Source organism: Diaphorina citri, unplaced genomic scaffold (assembly GCF_000475195.1).
Source record: "Diaphorina citri unplaced genomic scaffold, Diaci psyllid genome assembly version 1.1 scaffold349, whole genome shotgun sequence".
Taxonomy (NCBI): Eukaryota; Metazoa; Arthropoda; class Insecta; order Hemiptera; family Psyllidae; genus Diaphorina; species Diaphorina citri.
In genome coordinates, this window is record NW_007377784.1 from 44,852 (window position 1) to 63,817 (window position 18,966).

An 18,966-nucleotide genomic window follows, 5' to 3' on the forward strand; every position below is an offset into this window, starting at 1 on the left:
TGTTGTTTAACTTGGTACCTATTTGAATTTTGGACAAATTTAGGATTTAGAAAAATGTCCTGCTTTGAAAAAATGTCTTCTGGGTAATCCTACGTATGAATGGGTAACCCTACGTAATACACAATTATGTATCAAAACGGAAATAAAACTATCTACACGTCTTATGTAGGTACCTCTATCTAATAAAAAAGAGGTGACACTATTATAAAACCTTTCAATCACTCTAAAAAATAAAATTAAAGAATTTTTGATTTTTAACCTTTTAAACGAAACCTGTGGTTCAATTTGAACCTTTGAAACAGAACAATAGATTGTCAGGGGTTTACCATCTTGACTTCCCACGCATATGAATAATATTGAATATGTATTGATATGCGTGGCAACTGTATTAGGGGGGCGCCCCGTTCAACTTTGGGGCCCCAAATTTCAATCAGCGACGTGCCTTGATTTGATGAAGATGTGTACCAAATTTCATCAAAATCAGACCAGGCAAACGGGAGTTATAGCGGAACATACAGACAGACATCTAAACCAAATGCAAAACGGTCGAGTTAAAACATAGACCTTCACTTCGTTCGGTCAATTATGTATGAACAAAATTTCCTTAGAAAATAGAGTGAAAACGGTATCTTGAAGAGAACATGATCTTTTAGCTGATGTAAAGAGAAAAAAGTCTAAAGGTGTGTTCAAAGATAGTCGACCCCGTCGATCAACGTCGTCTGAAACCGTACACTGCCTCGATAACATAGATTTATCTCGTCGATCGACGGCCGGTCGACTAAGTTTGGACAATTTTATGGATTCCTCTTCTTACAAAAGTTATTTCGTCCCATTTAGACATAGAAGAATTGGTGTGTTGGCACATCCACTAATAAATATATGTAGATAACTTCTCTCTTCCTTTCTCTCGTCTAACATGAGAAAATTTGTTTCTTTTGATAGTTACATACCTCAAACGCTTACCTTTCACAAATCTGTTGCCTTGGCATACACATCCACCAAATGTACCTACCTACTTCCCTTTGTACCTAGCTAAAGTTTCACCCAATAATAATATGCTGTAGTGTAGAGGTCTATAAAAAGAAAAGTAGGAGAAGGAAATGCCTTATAGATTCCTGTTTAGGTGTTTAGTAAATTAGAGAAAATTAAAACCTCTATTCTGAACTCGTTTCTTTGATGATGTGAAAATAAAATTAATGATAATGATAATAACTCGAGGGGACATTTAAATATTATGCAAAGAAAAGAATGCAAATTACGCAAAGAAAATAAAAGTCTATAAAAAAGTAGTTTAAACTCCTAGATTTTCTTGTTGATTATTTAGGTAGTTTTACAAAAAGTTCTAATGAAAAGCACGTGGCAAGTTGACGTCACCAAAAAAACTGGAATTTCTTCTTCCTCTCTATCATGTCACACTTGAATCTTTGTTTAAACTTAGATGCAAGTTCAAATAAGATCCAATGACGCACGTAGTACTTACTGAACCTAACATAGAGATGCAAGTTCAAATAAGATCCAATGACGCACGTAGTACTTACTGAACCTAACATTAAGTAGAATTTGCAAAAAACTGGTTGCGGTTGCTATAAAGAGAGAGACACAACTGGTGAACATCTCAAAGTTTTTCTCTGCATTACCTATGTTCCTATGTATGTACTTTTGATGTTTTAGTAACTTTAATTTCCGTGTTGGGTTATGGCTAAATTGATCTTTCCCGATACCTATGGTACAGTTGGTACTGTCATACGAGTATGATAGGTAAGTTTCAAATATTCGGTGCTCTAGCAATATTAATCCCCAAGTCTAAAGAACCTTATGTTGGAAAAGTAAAATTTCAAACCTCCTGAATACAAACAGAGGGCGGATGCCTAGGAAATTCTCCATATTGGCTCCTTATTAGCGGTGACCATATTGGCTTTGATTTTGAATCCACAGGAGGTACGAAGAAATGGATGAATTCCAATACTTTCTCACTATAATTTATTACTCTGTAATCTCAGTATATTAAGTTACCATTAGATAATCATAGCTAATTATACGTAGAGTTAAAAATAGATGATTTTGTCAGCGAAGTTTAATTAATAGAAAGCAATAAAAGTACATCATATGTTGGCTTACCCGAATGATTTACAACACGTTTCATTTCCGATGAAAAATAAAGGAAAATCTAAAACTAATAAACTCAAAACTAGTTTTCCCTTAGACCGGGTTCAATTTGCTGGCACCATGGGTCGTTTTTCCACAGTAATTTGTCGATTGCCTTGTTCAATACGAGTTATTTTTTATGAATAGGTACAAGTTTTTTGATACCAGTTATTTGATGAATAGATACAAGTTATTTGATCAAATAGATACAAGTTATTTGATAAATAGGTGCAAATTATTTGATCAATACGAGTTACAAAGGTACGAGTATTGGGTAGGTTAATCCCCTTCTACGCCATCTACAGGTGCTTACTTTCTATTACCAATATTTTTTTACATGGTTTAATGATCTCCCTTTTTACCAACAACCATGGGAAAACCAATACCAACATACCAACAATGAACTTTGAAGCCATTTCAGTTCGACCTCTTCGATGCCAACTTTCCAAATTCAATACACACAAAGTTTTATTTGTCTCGGATATTGTTTACAAATGCTGCGGACTTCAAATAAACTACTGCGGTTATCTTCAAATCAGCTATTCACAATGCAAGTTCTATTATTAGTATGTAACTACGTGCTCAGAGTACTTTGGTTCAAAAACCTCTTCTTGGAATTACCCGCATGGTACAAGGTAGATGTTATCATAGTGCTGTTGATGTTGATTGCAGAAATGTTTCCAATTTGATGTAGGTAGGTATCATTTCCCACAGCTTGGATCTGGACATGTGAATATCTTTCACTTTGACCATTTACATTGTGTAGGTTCTGGGAGTTTCCTCACCATTCAGTGACGTCAACATCTGTGAGCTCACTTCATTTTGGTATCTTTAACCTTAAGAAAATAATGTGGATTTTTTGTATCTCATAATTATATCTTGTGGTTGTGTAATTTATTTTAGAAGTAATTGGTTTTCACTTTTTTTTTGTACCTATATATTTTACTAAAAAAAAAATTGAGTGAAAAATTCAAGATGATAATTTTTTCTTAATTTTCTATTTATTGATTAATTATAAAAAATTAATTTAGTTTTTCACAATAATATCATTTTTTTACAATATTATACGGTGTTCTTGTATTTTGCGATTTTGGCGGGAAATATCTTCATTTCGTTCCCTAAAGGTGATTGGGCTCGTTTACGGTAGCTCCCAGGATTTTTGGAGGCGGATTTTCGACTTTCTGGATATTTTTGGATTAGAATAACTGTTGAATCAGGTAATTATTATTATTAGAATTTCTGTTATTTTTTTAGAATACCAAGAACATTATTGTACCAAGTTACAAGATTTTCCATGAAAGGCAAAGTAAAATACATGCTCCTCCAAAAAGAGGAAAACAATATTGTAATAGAAAGTAATATGTGTGAAAACTGAAAATGTAATATAATTAAATCATGAAATAACAACACGATGAAATTTAATAACAACACAACTTACCTATTTCATCAATTCCAGTTTTACCAAGTGTTTATGGTTTTATTGTAAGAATTAATTCATCATTTTTCAGAAACACTTATATTTTACACAGATTGGTATATAATTATTTTAAACGTAGGTACCTAAATATCATGCCCATAAATATAGCTTTATCTTTACTAGCACAACTATTAAGGTACTTTTTGCCTGTATTACTTGTCATAATTCTTACCCATCTTATGGCTTCAATTACATTACTCGTAGGTCAGGTAAATTAGAGATGTGTTTTACACACACCTTCAAATTGCAAAAATATGTAATACCTATTATGCAAAGAAAATAAAAGTCTATAAAAAAGTAGTTTAAACTCCTAGATTTTCTTGTTGATTATTTAGGTAGTTTTACAAAAAGTTCAAATGAAAAGCACGTGGCAAGTTGACGTCACCAAAAAAAACGGAATTTCTTCTTCCTCTCTATCATGTGTACATTACTCGTAGGTCAGGTAAATTAGAGATGTGTTTTACACACACCTTCAAATTGCAAAAATATGTAATACCTAGTATTTACAAGCGCAAGTAGGTACATTTTTTATTCAAGATTACATCTTATTCATCTCACATGTTTTGTTATTGTTACAAAACAAATAGGTGCCTGTGAAGATTCAACTTATTAAGCTTTCAATGGAGATTTTAAAGTTGAAGCAAATGCCAAGGTGTATGTAGTGATAAAAAGGGTACACCTAATCACAGTAGACTCTAATCATCTTTAACTCTTAATGACTGCCTCTAGTAAGTAAAAAGGCGTAAGTTTGCATCATTGCTAAGATCATCTCACATGTTTTGTTATTGTTACAAAACAAATAGGTGCCTGTGAAGATTCAACTTATTAAGCTTTCAATGGAGATTTTAAAGTTAAAGCAAATGCCAAGGTGTATGTAGTGATAAAAAGGGTACACCTAATCACAGTAGACTCTAATCATTTTTAACTCTTAATGACTGCCTCTAGTAAGTAAAAAGGCGTAAGTTTGCATCATTGCTAAGGCAGGGAATTCGAATCCCATTGAGACAAGTGCATCGAATAATGTGTCACCTTTCAAGTACGCTTTTCCTAATTGATTTCAGCAGTGTTTAAATTTCTGTAAGGTAGTTCCCTCAAAGATTCACCCCTTCCCTATTTGGTATCCCCAACAATGTGGACTTCACAATTTATAGTAGTTTGTATAGAGAATTTCCAATTCTTAATTAGCTCTTAGTTTGCTAGAATCTACTCCACTTTAAATGCGCAATTCAATTCCATACAATTACCATAATCATGAAATGTTAGCGGTGGGGACTCAAGTATACGTAGATGTCATAAAAGTAATGATAAAAGTGCGGAAGCAACAAGTTTCTAATTGGCAACATACTGACAAAGAAAACTATCTTTGTATTCTGGAGGAAAAAATGTTAGCTTTTAAAGAGGGAACAAGCTGGGCCGGTCCCTCCGGGAATTTTTTAGCCCGTAGTTTGTTCAATTGTGGTGTTAAAGAAAATCAGTACCTATGCACCTACCTAATTTGTTTAATATTCAGTTTATTATCATTCTTGGATACTCCCCATGTAATGAGGGATCATTAAAAAGTGTCCAAAAATTGAACTTTTTTTTGAAATGCAAAAGGACATAACAAAGGATTAGAAGCTGGGAAATTCATTGCTCGATCATTGAAGCACAAACTTTTGGACAAGGGAAAAGCTACATGGGAACAAGCAAGGTACAGCGGACGGGCAAATTCACAAAACAATAATAAAAACACAGAATACAGAGTAGTATTAGTTTATCAGACTTCGAAATCTCAGATATAATTTATTATCGTCTGACCTGAGACAAACTTTTCAACTGATTTTGACCAAGTACAACTTTTTTAGTGACTTTTTCAATTTGTTGAGAACTGATAACTAACGGAAAAAGAAATAGTGAAATCGATGGTCATGAATTTAGTTTTGTGAACTCAGAGAAAAACTCTGTATGTACACCGCAACATGGTCTTGTGTATATGGGGATTTTAACTGCATTACATTTACCTGCCTACCGAACAATTTAATAAAAGGAATAATATTTATTGTTATCCAGGTACCAACATCACGTTATTAAATTGAAGAAAATATTTTATTATCATTATTTTTTCCAGCAACTAAATAAAAAAGTCAGAGATGAAAAAACTACGAGATAATTATTATAAACAAGAAAAGAAAGAAGATAAATGTTTTTTTGCCTTCATGTTATCCCCGGTGCTGACAGATGGAAAAATAAAATAAATTTCCCCCAACGCATCTTCTCGAGAAAGCTTTTCCTTGTGCCGGAAATGAATAAAAACTTGGTGACGACTTGACTAGGTTTAGGCGCAACCTTGTATAAACGTTCCTGTTACTGAAGAAAAGGTTTAACCCTTTCGTCATAGCTTTAACAAAAAGAGGTTTATTTTATTTATTTACACGCTGAGCAGCAGGGCCATGGGTGAAAAAGAGGTTTGGTAGAGGGAATTGGAACAATTGAAGTCTTTCGTCCCGAAATTGGGGAGAAAGAGGACAGGATAGGAGAAATCCAGCCGTTCCCAGAACGAACCTTACCTGTTTAGGATACAGTTTAACCCGGGTAGGAAGCAAAGCCATGGCCTAGCATTTACAAGGCAAGCGCGCTACCTTTCAAGCTAACTAGACTGACAAAGGAAACTTTCAATTACCTCTTTTTCAGAGCTCCCTTTTGTTCATTTTCAAGTTGAATCGAATTGAAATCCTATCTGTTTTGATATAATTTTCAAGATGCACTTACACACTGTATCTTTTGTTTCGTTTTACAAAACTGTACAGTGACTCGATCAAGTCATACATTACTTGAATGTTAAATATCTTAAAAGCTTAAAAGAGTTAAATATCGCCAAGCTTTTTGTAGAAGGAAATTCGGAAGCACTGTGCTTAAATCGTTTTTTGTCGAGAAAAAGAAGACGAAATCTGTGAATGAATCTCATTATACAGCAGAAGACATAGAATAATACTTTACATTTTTCTTAGCTTTGTATTCTCAAACAAGTTAGTAAGCAAAGTACCCAATGTGATGTTTGCTACAATGGGAGATCATTTGAATTCTACATAGTCATGATAGTAATATTAGCAATGGTTCATACAGGATGGCTCAATTTTGCTGAAGTTTCCTTTTTGAATGAAGAGGAGACAGATCAGATTAGATTAGCTTTCCTATTATTTCTTCATAAAGTGGACTTTGATTAATTAGTAAATGTTCCTTAGGTGTTGAACATGTTTGCAAAATTTCATCAAAATTGGACGAACTATTTCCTGGCGAAAGACAGACAAACCTCTTAAAAACGGAGCCTACAATTCCCTTCAAAAGCCAGACCAGGCAGGAATTTACATCTAATGAGAAAATTTACTTTGTGTTGAACAAAGCGGGAAGCCCATAATGAAAGTGCATTTCGATAAAGCGGATTTTATCGTTGCGGAAAAAAGGAGGACATCCGTAGCAAAACACGCACAAGCAGCTATAATAAACAAATGAAAATCTTATTTCTGATTCTACAAATTCACATTTGCACAAAATGAGCCAATTATACACCATAACTCAGCAATGGCAATAAAATTGATAACTGAACTATAGTATACAGGATCCGGCTAGGCGCCGCGTAAGAACTGCAAGAGATAGAAATGTATTCTCAGTAACCAAAGCATGTAGGGCTGTAGGGACATTTTAGTTATTGGATTCGGTAGGGGACGATTTACCAAAGACACGGCATTTAGTCGATCCCTATTGAAGATGCTCAAGGAAAATTAAGAATTTTGATCATGAGTTCCGAAACACATTTGCGCCGCGTAAGAACCGCAAGAGATAGAAATGTATTCTCAGTAACGAAAGCATGTAGGGCTGTAGGGACATTTTAGTTATTGGATTCGTTAGGGGACGATTTACTAAAAGCCTGATATGACATACTTTTATACCTTTTCTCTAAGATTCAAACCAGCTCCCCAATTGTTCTCACAAGACTGAGTGTGAGTGCCCCCCGAAATAGCCATCAGAAATGTTATCTTGGGGTTGACTTCAAAACGGTCCCATTTCGTAACCTGGTCCTTAATCTCTGATCCGTAAAGCCGGTCCTAAGGATTTGTCTTTTGGACGAAAGTAATTTTTCGTTTTTCTCTGGTGCTCATTATTTGAATTATTTTACTGATAGCTATAATACAAACTGTATCGATCTCAGTGTCAATGGTTGACCTAGGTCGATTACAACTACTGTTACCTACTGTTGAATTTTCCTTGTACAGTCCGATGCTTATTTTGTGTTTTCTATAACCGTATTTCCGGCCGTTTGTAATTTGCTCGAGTTGTGTTACCTACTGTTGAATTTTCCTTGTACAGTCCGATGCTTATTTTGTGTTTTCTATAACCGTATTTCCGGCCGTTTGTAATTTGCTCAAGTTGGACGATAAATTTTCATTAGTAGGTGAATATCTGTATTGACTGTTACCTACTGTTGAATTTTCCTTGTACAGTCCGATGCTTATTTTGTGTTTTCTATAACCGTATTTCCGGCCGTTTGTAATTTGCCCGAGTTAGACGATAAATTTTCATTGGTAGGTGAGTATCTGTATTACTTACAAATAATCGTACAAAGTACCTAGGTTCTTCAAACATTATTGGAATTCTTTGTTCCAATACGGTGGATCAGATGGTTGAAGGACGAATCAGACTGACCATCTGATGTTCGAAGTAAAACCATTCTCCTGAAGTCACAAATATTAAAGAGTGCCCGGAATCTCGGAATAACATAGCCCACAATAGATGAACGCCTCAGCCGAGGGACCCGGCTCAATGATTTTTAGGTTGTAGAGGACGGGTTACTTCCTGCTACTTTTTCCTCTGAAGGTGTTGAATACAAATTTTCTGATTTTTGTCGATTGATGTCACAATCCTGAATATCTCTAGAATGGCTAGAATCTACAATGGAAATTTAGAAATCAATGTTTCTAATAAATTTCATGCTGAGATATAATCAGTTAAACAGACTGTATACAAATTGGAAATGTCATATGCCTAAAACCTGGCTCATTTCCATCTGTTTATTGGTGTGGAATGTTACAGGGTGACTATGGTATTGAGTAAATTTAAGCGCAAACTTTGTAGCACTATAATTTCTTCAAAAGGAAATCTGATTAAACTTGAATATTTCCTTGATTGTGAAATTACAAAAAAGTGACGACTCATGACTCAAATTACGAGATGATTTTTTTTTTAGGTTGTAGAGGACGGGTTACTTCCTGCTACTTTTTCCTCTGAAGGTGTTGAATACAAATTTTCTGATTTTTGTCGATTAATGTCACAATCCTGAATATGGCTAGAATCTACAATGGAATGGCTAGAATCTACAATGGAAATTTAGAAATCAATGTTTCTAATAAATTTCATGCTGAGATATAATCAGTTAAACAGACTGTATACAGATTGGAAAAAATGTCATTTGAACCAGTCCGATCCACGTTTTAATGATGAAAATCTTGACTCCACACTGTCTAAGTTATGATCCTGTTTCCCATAGGCCTAGCTGGTGCTCTGTTATAGGCCTACATAGGGCTTTGGTGACTGGTGCTCTGTTATAGGCCTACTCTTGACTCCACACTGTCTAAGTTATGATCCTGTTTCCCATAGGCCTAGCTGGTGCTCTGTTATAGGCCTACATAGGGCTTTGGTGACCGGACCGGTTCATTAATAGATCCGCTTCTAGAAATTGGCACCAGACCGCACCACGTGTTATCGTTGACCTTTGCAACTTTGTGTCACATTGTGCTTATGATCACTTTGATATTTATAAAATAATTTATGACAACTTTATAGTTCTGTCATAATGACCACCTTATTTATAACAGGATAGCCTTTACTGGTCAAGTTCTTTTACTTCTAAACATAACTCTGAAGTGGGGACAAAAATCACGATGATATCGACGACAAAAAAGTATTTGGTTTGGAATGTTACACCTATAGCTGATATTAATCAGGTACTCAGGTAGGTACTCATATTAAACGAGTAATGACCACCTTATTTATAACAGGATAGCCTTTACTGGTCAAGTTCTTTTACTTCTAAACATAACTCTGAAGTGGGGACAAAAATCATGATGATATCGACGACAAAAAAGTATTTGGTTTGGAATGTTGCACCTATAGCTGATATTAATCAGGTACTCAGGTACTCATATTAAACGAGTAATTTACATACACATTATACATTGCCTTTTAAAGTCTTGGGAATAGTATCCAAAGTCATGCGCTGAAGTACTAAGTACTACCAAGATAATACATCACATGGTTAGCAAAGAGCCGAAGTTGATATTCCAATTCAAACTAAAACTCTTGGACACATTAACAAAGAACTTGTACCACAAACAAATGATCATTTGGAGTGTAAGATCAGTCATAATTACCGCCTGGAGGTATTTCAATTAGCAATCATTTCAACCCTATTAATCTACACTGTGAGGTGTGGGGTAATTGAATTTTGGATCAAGTCCAGAAATCTCATTCTAATTGCTACACTACTACTGTTAGCAGAATCACGGAATTGATTCCAAACTATGTTGTTTAGTGTTCTCGTAAATTTCAGATCTATTGTAATCTTAGTATCTACCGTGCCTAATAGGAGATCATAATTAATTATTTTACAGGTATTTTTAGGGATAAATACATGTTGTCAATACCCCCTTTATTTAATTTGAACAAGTGGATCAATTTTTGAATTTTTCGTCTGGATTTCAAAGTCAGTAGCTGTAGAGATTCACACATGTTCGGGATATACAGGATAGAAGTTTTCTTTGTAGAATAGATATTTTAAGAACCTCTTCTGAGTCTTTGGAGTGTAAGATCAGTCATAATTACCGCCTGGAGGTATTTCAATTAGCAATCATTTCAACCCTATTAATCTACACTGTGAGGTGTAACCCTATTAATCTACACTGTGAGGTGTGGGGTAATTGAATTTTGGATCAAGTCCAAAAATCTCATTCTAATTGCTACACTAGACACTACTACTGTTAGCAGAATTACGGAATTGATTCCAAACTATGTTGTTTCGTGTTCTCGTAAATTTCAGATCTATTGTAATCTTAATATCTACCGTGCCTAATTCGAGATCACAATTCATTATTTTACAAGTATTTTTAGGCTTTTGACTATCTCCCTTTATTCCCAATATAATGTTTAAGTCACCCATCCATTTATTGGCCTTGCTTAGACTCTAATCATTTTTAACTCTTAATGACTGCCTCTAGTAAGTAAAAAGGCGTAAGTTTGCATCATTGCTAAGGCAGGGAATTCGAAGCCCATTGAGACAAGTGCATTGAATAATGTGTCACCTTTCAAGTACGCTTTTCCTAATTGATTTCAGCAGTGTTTAAATTTCTGTAAGGTAGTTCTCTCAAAGATTCACCCCTTCCCTATTTGGTATCCCCAACAATGTGGACTTCGGTACAAGACCAAATGACCATAGTGGTCTGAGCGAGTCAAGATTGCGTGCTTTGTTGTTATGTCTGGAAATTTTTATTCCGGATTATAGTCTACTTTCTAGATTACCATATTATTTACTTCTTTAATACAATTTTTCGGTTAGTACATAGTTAAATGTAAACTAAATGATATGTCTGTTGAACGGATTGTCTGATTTTGGTGGAATTTTTCTCATTGGATTTCTGATTTGATCGGTCCATGAGGGATTTCATAGAGGCCCTTTCCCTGAGTGGGTTCTACTGTTCACTGAAGAGCTAGTATAACTCTCACTGAAACGTTCTGTTTAGAATTTGCTAATTTAGTCATCAATAAGACAGCGATCTGTGGTATTCAGAGTCAGGCCTGGTTTTATCTGAGTTACTTGGGGATAGGCGATTAACACTTGTATTATGAATACGCTGAAAGTACCAGTTTCCGACCGATCTCTTTAGCAACATTGTGTGTGGATAGCTGGATAGTAGCTGGACATTTGACCGTTTAGGATATTACGCGCTGCTACTGAAACGTAAACAATATCCTCAAACCCAGTGTGGTCCTTCTAGAAATTTTCGCATGGTGTATGACCTCTTGAAGCTTATGCCTAAAACCTGGCTCATTTCCATCTGTTTATTGGTGTGGAATGTTACAGGGTGACTATGGTATTGAGTAAATTTAAGCGCAAACTTAGTAGCACTGTACTTTCTTCAAAAGGAAATCTGATTAAACTTGAAGATTTCCTTGATTGTGAAATTACAAAAAAGTGACGATATTTTTAGGCTTTTGACTATTGAATTATGATCTTCTACGTTGGTATGTGTTAATATTGTCGACGATTTTTGCAACAAATACAAAGCCTCAATCCGCTTAGCCCAAATTCTGAAGGGTAACAGGTCGAAATAAATACTGAACGTCTGGACATATTGGTGTCACCCTTGTGGGAGATATGACACCGAAACCAAGCAACCAATTCGAGCAGCGATTTGGTCAAACTATGCCAATCCCAGCACCTGAAGTTTTCGGCTCAGTATAGATTATTTAAAGTAGGTACTAGAATATTACCACTCTTGGGAGTACTGATTTGTCATGAACTCATTCTAAGATATTTTACAAATGTCGGAAACGGGGAGGATAGATTGCATTCATCGTTATAGATATCATTGTATTCATGACACATTTCATGCAACGAAGAGATGTAGTTCGTCTTTCGGAAACGGGGAGGATAGATTGCATTCATCGTTATAGATATCATTGTATTCATGACACATTTCATGCAACGAAGAGATGTAGTTCGTTGTCATCTTTTTGAAATATTGTTTATTACTTTGTCTTATAATGTTCTTTCAAATTTTGGGCGATTTAAAAGCTAAATTGACGAACAATTGGAGTATAGTAGGAGGAGTGGAGTGAAAAACTTACAAGAGATACATTTGATTGTATCTGACCATCTTCTTTTAATGTGCAGCTCAATATATTCAAAGCTTCTGTGGATGAAAATCTGCCTTAAGCCATAAATACATGTTGTCAATACCCCCTTTATTTAATTTGAACAAGTGGATCAATTTTTGAATTTTTCGTCTGGATTTCAAAGTCAGTAGGTGTAGAGATTCACACATGTTCGGGATAAACAGGATAGACGTTGTTTTCTTTGTAGAATAGATATTTTAAGAACCTATACTGGATGCTGCAATCTACTTTGTGGTTCCACGGTTTAAAGGGACTATTATGCCTTTTGTTATACCCTCGCCTATATTTGTCAAAGACCAGACAGCCTAATCAAATAATGTACTTCTTTATTCCACCTTGACTTGAATTGTTAACAAAGAGCATCCGGGCAGAATCAATCAGGCCTACAAGCCTAATCCTATTTATAGGACAGGATAAATCCGCCTTCGCAAATGTCGCTTCTGACCATGTCCTGCTCATAACTTGTTAACAGTTGATTTATGTTAGGATTATTTATAATACATTGTTGAGGATCAGCATTTTGTTACATGCTTTCATTTAACTTGAGATTTCTGTTTGTGCTCATAACTTGTTAACAGTTGATTTATGTTAGGATTATTTATAATACATTGTTGAGGATCAGCATTTTGTTACATGCTTTCATTTACGTTGATTTATGTTAGGATTATTTATAATACATTGTTGAGGATCAGCATTTTGTTACATGCTTTCATTTAACTTGAGATTTCTGTTTGTTATGGGTCAAATCTTGTAACTATTGTGCAATACTTTAACTGACCCGATTAAGTTGAAACTCAATGAACTTGTGTATCTTGCATGGCGATAATCAATATGATGTTCTTTCAAATTTTGGGCGATTTAAAAGCTAAATTGACAAACAATTGGAGTATAGTAGGAGGAGTGGAGTGAAAAACCTACAAGAGATACATCTTTTAATGTGAAGCTCAATATATCCAAAGTTTCTGTGAATGAAAATCTGCCTTGAGCCTTGTTTAATGTTCTTTCAAATTTTGGGCGATTTAAAAGCTAAATTGACGAACAATTGGAGTATAGTAGGAGGAGTGGAGTGAAAAACTTACAAGACATACATTTGATTGTATCTGACCATCTTCTTTTAATGTGAAGCTCAATATATTCAAAGCTTCTGTGGATGAAAATCTGCCTTGAGCCTTGTTTAATGATTAAACCTCGTCTTATTTACTTGATAAGCACAAGCCCATACAATGTAATGCACTGAAATGCATATCCATAATGGCCACTGGCTAATAGATAATAGCTGTGAACCTTACACATGTATTGCACAACCAATTAAGCATCTATGCTAACCAAATGGCTAACCAAATTTATTCTGACAGGTGTATAATCAAGGTGATTAGCTTTAGTCTTGAGAATATCTGAAATATGGTTTGTACACAGAAACTATTAGCAAACTTTGCAATTTGGAATACACTAGAATCCTATAACCTATTGGCCATACTAAGACAAATGGGCAGCCGGTTCCTTTATCTGTTTATCGATTAGCTTTAAAGGTGATTAGCTTTGAAATATGGTTTGTACACAGAAACTATTAGCAAACTTTGCAATTTAGAATACACTAGAATCCCATAACCTATTGGCCATACTAAGACAAATGGGCAGCCGGTTCCTTTATCTGTTTATAGTGTTTTATGATATGAAACACAAATCCAAGATAGTCCCCGACAATAGCACATTGAATTCACCAGTTCCCAAAGGATCACTTGAGCAACGTTGAGCGTGTTTGGTGTCTGGTGACCGTGTGGGACAACACGTGCTGTTGGCCATTTCGGGGTGCACTCAGCCTCTTGAGAATAACTTGGGAGCTGATTGAAATCTCAGGGAAATAGTGAGACAGAAAAGCCTGATATGAGCATAGCCGTTAAAAGGCTCTCAGAAGCCAAAAAAATCACAAGGTCTCAAGGGTTTCTCTTTGAAATGTGTTCTTTTCAAGCGACCCTGAATAGACAATGAACTGAACATACCGAAAGCAGATGTCTCAATTCTTCACTGATCTCCCAGATTGACATCCGTTAACAGCAATCTCCACTGATCTCCCAGACTGACATCCGTAGGAAAACAGCAATCTCATATACAAACCCTATCGATCTGATATAGCTGGAAAATTACAAAACCATTAAGTATAACTAAAACGTATGATGTCCAGTATACATTACATCTCATTTAACGAAGAAAATTGCAAACTCATTGAGAAAAATTTGATGCTGGTGAATTTGTTTAGAAAATTCCAGTCGTATGCTCTTACGTCATTTGTAATACCTATTTGAATTTTGGACAAATTTAGGATTTAGAAAAATGTCCTGCTTTGAAAAAATGTCTTCTGGGTAATCCTACGTATGAATGGGAAACCCTACGTAATACACAATTACGTATCTTCCCACGCATATGAATAATTGAATATGTATTGATATGCGTGGCAACTGTATTAGGGGATCGTAAAGTTTTGAAAGATCGTAACGGGGGCCCCGTTCAACTTTAGGGCCCCAAATTTCAATCAGCGACGTGCCTTGATTTGATGAAGATGTGTACCAAATTTCATCAAATCAGACCAGGCAATCGCGAGTTATAGAGGAACATACAGACAGACATCTAAACCAAATGCTAAACGGTCGAGTTAAAACATAGACCTTCACTTCGTTCGGTCAATTATGTATGAACAAAATTTCCTTAGAAAATAGAGTGAAAACGGTATCTTGAAGAGAACATGATCTTTTAGCTGATGTAAAGAGAAAAAAGTCTAAAGGTGTGTTCAAAGATAGTCAACCCCGTCGATCAACGTCGTCTGAAACCATACACTGGCCTCGATAACATAGATTTATCTCGTCGATCGACGGCCGGTCGACCAAGTTTGGACACACCTTAAAACATAAACGTCCAGAAAAGGCGGATTGTCCCGAATTTATTACTCCCGAGTATATTAGATGTCATTGTCTATTTGAGTGTTCTTATTCTGTATGATGATTGATGTCAATGAGATGATTGTGATGAGAGTGTAGAATATTTACGATGAAAATGGATTGAAAAATAATCCATGCCAAGGCCGGAGTGATTGAAAATGGTCCAAGGACTTGGACAAAATGCCTGACGGTGATACGGTAATAGTAAGACTAAAGCCCGTTCTTTGTCATTTAAGAGTCGCGTTTTCGCCCCTCGGGCCTCAGACTTACCACACACTTTATACCCACGCTCTTCAGGTCTTTCCGGCGGCCACAACTTGTATGACGGCCCTAACGCACGTTTGCTAGAATCTACTCCACTTTAAATGCGCAATTCAATTCCATACAATTACCATAATCATGAAATGTTAGCGGTGGGGACTCAAGTGTACGTAGATGTCATAAAAGTAATGATAAAAGCGCGGAAGCAACAAGTTTCTAATTGGCAATATACTGACAAAGAAAACTATCTTTGTATTCTGGAGGAAAAAATGTTAGCTTTTAAAGAGGGGACAAGCTGGGCCCGTCCCTCCGGGAATTTTTTAGCCCGTAGTTTGTTCAATCGTGGTTAAAGAAAATCAGTACTATGCACCTACCTAATTTGTTTAATATTCAGTTTATTATCATTCTTGATTTGTTTAAACTTAGATGCAAGTTCAAATAAGATCCAATGACGCACGTAGTACTTACTGAACCTAACATAAGTAGAATTTGCAAAAAACTGGTTGCGGTTGCTATAAAGAGAGAGACACAACTGGTGAACATCTCAAAGTTTTTCTTTGTATTACCTATGTATGTACTTTTGATGTTTTAGTAACTTTAATTTCCGTGTTGGGTTATGGTTATGGCTAAATTGATCTTTCCCGATACCTATGGTACAGATTGGTACTGTCATAATACGAGTATGATAGGGAAGTTTTGTTTAAACTTAGATGCAAGTTCAAATAAGATCCAATGACGCACGTAGTACTTACTGAACCTAACATAAGTAGAATTTGCAAAAAAACTGGTTGCGGTTGCTATAAAGAGAGAGACACAACTGGTGAACATCTCAAAGTTTTTCTTTGCATTACCTATGTATGTACTTTTGATGTTTTAGTAACTTTAATTTCCGTGTTCGGTTATGGCTAAATTGATCTTTCCCGATACCTATGGTACAGTTGGTACAGATTGGTACTGTCATACGAGTATGATAGGTAAGTTTCAAATATTCGGTGCTCTAGCAATATCAATCCCCAAGTCTAAAGAACCTTCTGTTGGAAAAGTAAAATTTCAAACCTCCTGCTTACAAACAGAGGGCGGGTGCCTAGGAAATTCTCCATTTTGGCTCCATATTAGCGGTGACCATATTGGCTTTGATTTTGAATCCACAGGAGGTACGAAGAAATGGATGAATTCCAATACTTTCTCACTATAATTTATTACTCTGTAATCTCAGTATATTAAGTTACCATTAGATAATCATAGCTAATTATACGTAGAGTTAAAAATAGATGATTTTGTCAGCGAAGTTTAATTAATAGAAAGCAATAAAAGTACATCATATGTTGGCTTACCCGAATGATTTACAACACGTTTCATTTCCGATGAAAAATAAAGGAAAATCTAAAACTAATAAACTCAAAAATAGGGAAGTTTTCAAATATTCGGTGCTCTAGCAATATTAATCCCCAAGTCTAAAGAACCTTATGTTGGAAAAGTAAAATTTCAAACCTCCTGATTACAAACAGAGGGCGGATGCCTAGGAAATTCTCCATATTGGCTCCTTATTAGCGGTGACCATATTGGCTTTGATTTTGAATCCACAGGAGGTACGAAGAAATGGATGAATTCCAATACTTTCTCACTATAATTTATTACTCTGTAATCTCAGTATATTAAGTTACCATTAGATAATCATAGCTAATTATACGTAGAGTTAAAAATAGATGATTTTGTCAGCGAAGTTTAATTAATAGAAAGCAATAAAAGTACATCATAAGTTGGCTTACCCGAATGATTTACAACACGTTTCATTTCCGATGAAAAATAAAGGAAAATCTAAAACTAATAAACTCAAAACTAGTTTTCCCTTAGACCGGGTTCAATTTGCTGGCACCATGGGTCGTTTTTCCACAGTAATTTGTCGATTGCCTTGTTCAATACGAGTTATTTTTTATGAATAGGTACAAGTTTTTTGATACCAGTTATTTGATGAATAGATACAAGTTATTTGATCAAATAGATACAAGTTATTTGATAAATAGGTGCAAATTATTTGATCAATACGAGTTACAAAGTTACGAGTATTGGGTAGGTTAATCCCCTTCTACGCCATCTACAGGTGCTTACTTTCTATTACCAATATTTTTTTACATGGTTTAATGATCTCCCTTTTTACCAACAACCATGGGAAAACCAATACCAACATACCAACAATGAACTTTGAAGCCATTTCAGTTCGACCTCTTCGATGCCAACTTTCCAAATTCAATACACACAAAGTTTTATTTGTCTCGGATATTGTTTACAAATGCTGCGGACTTCAAATAAACTACTGCAGTTATCTTCAAATCAGCTATTCAAAATGCAAGTTCTATTATTAGTATGTAACTACGTGCTCAGAGTTCAAAAACTTCTTCTTGGAATTAAAAAATTTGGTTCAAAAACCTCTTCTTGGAATTACCCGCATGGTACAAGGTAGATGTTATCATAGTGCTGTTGATGTTGATTGCAGAAATGATTCCAATTTGATATTTATTACCAATATATTTTTTACATAATTTAATGATCTCCCTTTTAACCAACAACCTTTTTACTAACAACCATGGGAAAACCAACACCAACATACCAACATTGAACTTTGAAGCCATTTCAGTTCGACCTCTCCGATGGCAACTTTCCAAATTCAATACACACAAAGTTTTATTTGTCTCGGATATTGTTCACAAATGCTGCGGACTTCAAATAAACTACTGCGGTTATCTTCAAATCAGCTATTCACAATGCAAGTTCTATTATTAGTATGTAACTACGTGCTCAGAGTACTTTGGTTCAAAAACCTCTTCTTGGAATTACCCGCATGGTACAAGGTAGATGTTATCATAGTGCTGTTGATGTTGGTTGCAGAAATGATTCCTATTTGATGTAGGTATCGTTTCCCACAGCTTGGATCTGGACATGTGAATGACTTTGGTTCAAAAACCTCTTCTTGGAATTACCCGCATGGTACAAGGTAGATGTTATCATAGTGCTGTTGATGTTGATTGCAGAAATGTTTCCAATTTGATGTAGGTAGGTATCATTTCCCACAGCTTGGATCTGGACATGTGAATATCTTTCACTTTGACCATTTACATTGTGTAGGTTCTGGGAGTTTCCTCACCATTCAGTGACGTCAACATCTGTGAGCTCACTTCATTTTGGTATCTTTAACCTTAAGAAAATAATGTGGATTTTTTGTATCTC

General features: G+C 35.3%; 1 protein-coding gene across 1 annotated transcript in view; it reads left to right on the forward strand.

Annotated features, from left to right (window-relative positions):
- The first annotated feature begins 3,108 nt into the window (after positions 1-3,108).
- Positions 3,109-18,966, forward strand: part of LOC103507895 (elongation of very long chain fatty acids protein AAEL008004-like) — a 56,832-nt gene continuing 40,974 nt past the window's right edge. Inside the window, exon 1 of the mRNA XM_026822642.1 lies at positions 3,109-3,362. The gene's annotated coding sequence lies outside the window, so the exon portion shown is untranslated. The remainder of the gene's footprint in view (positions 3,363-18,966) is intronic.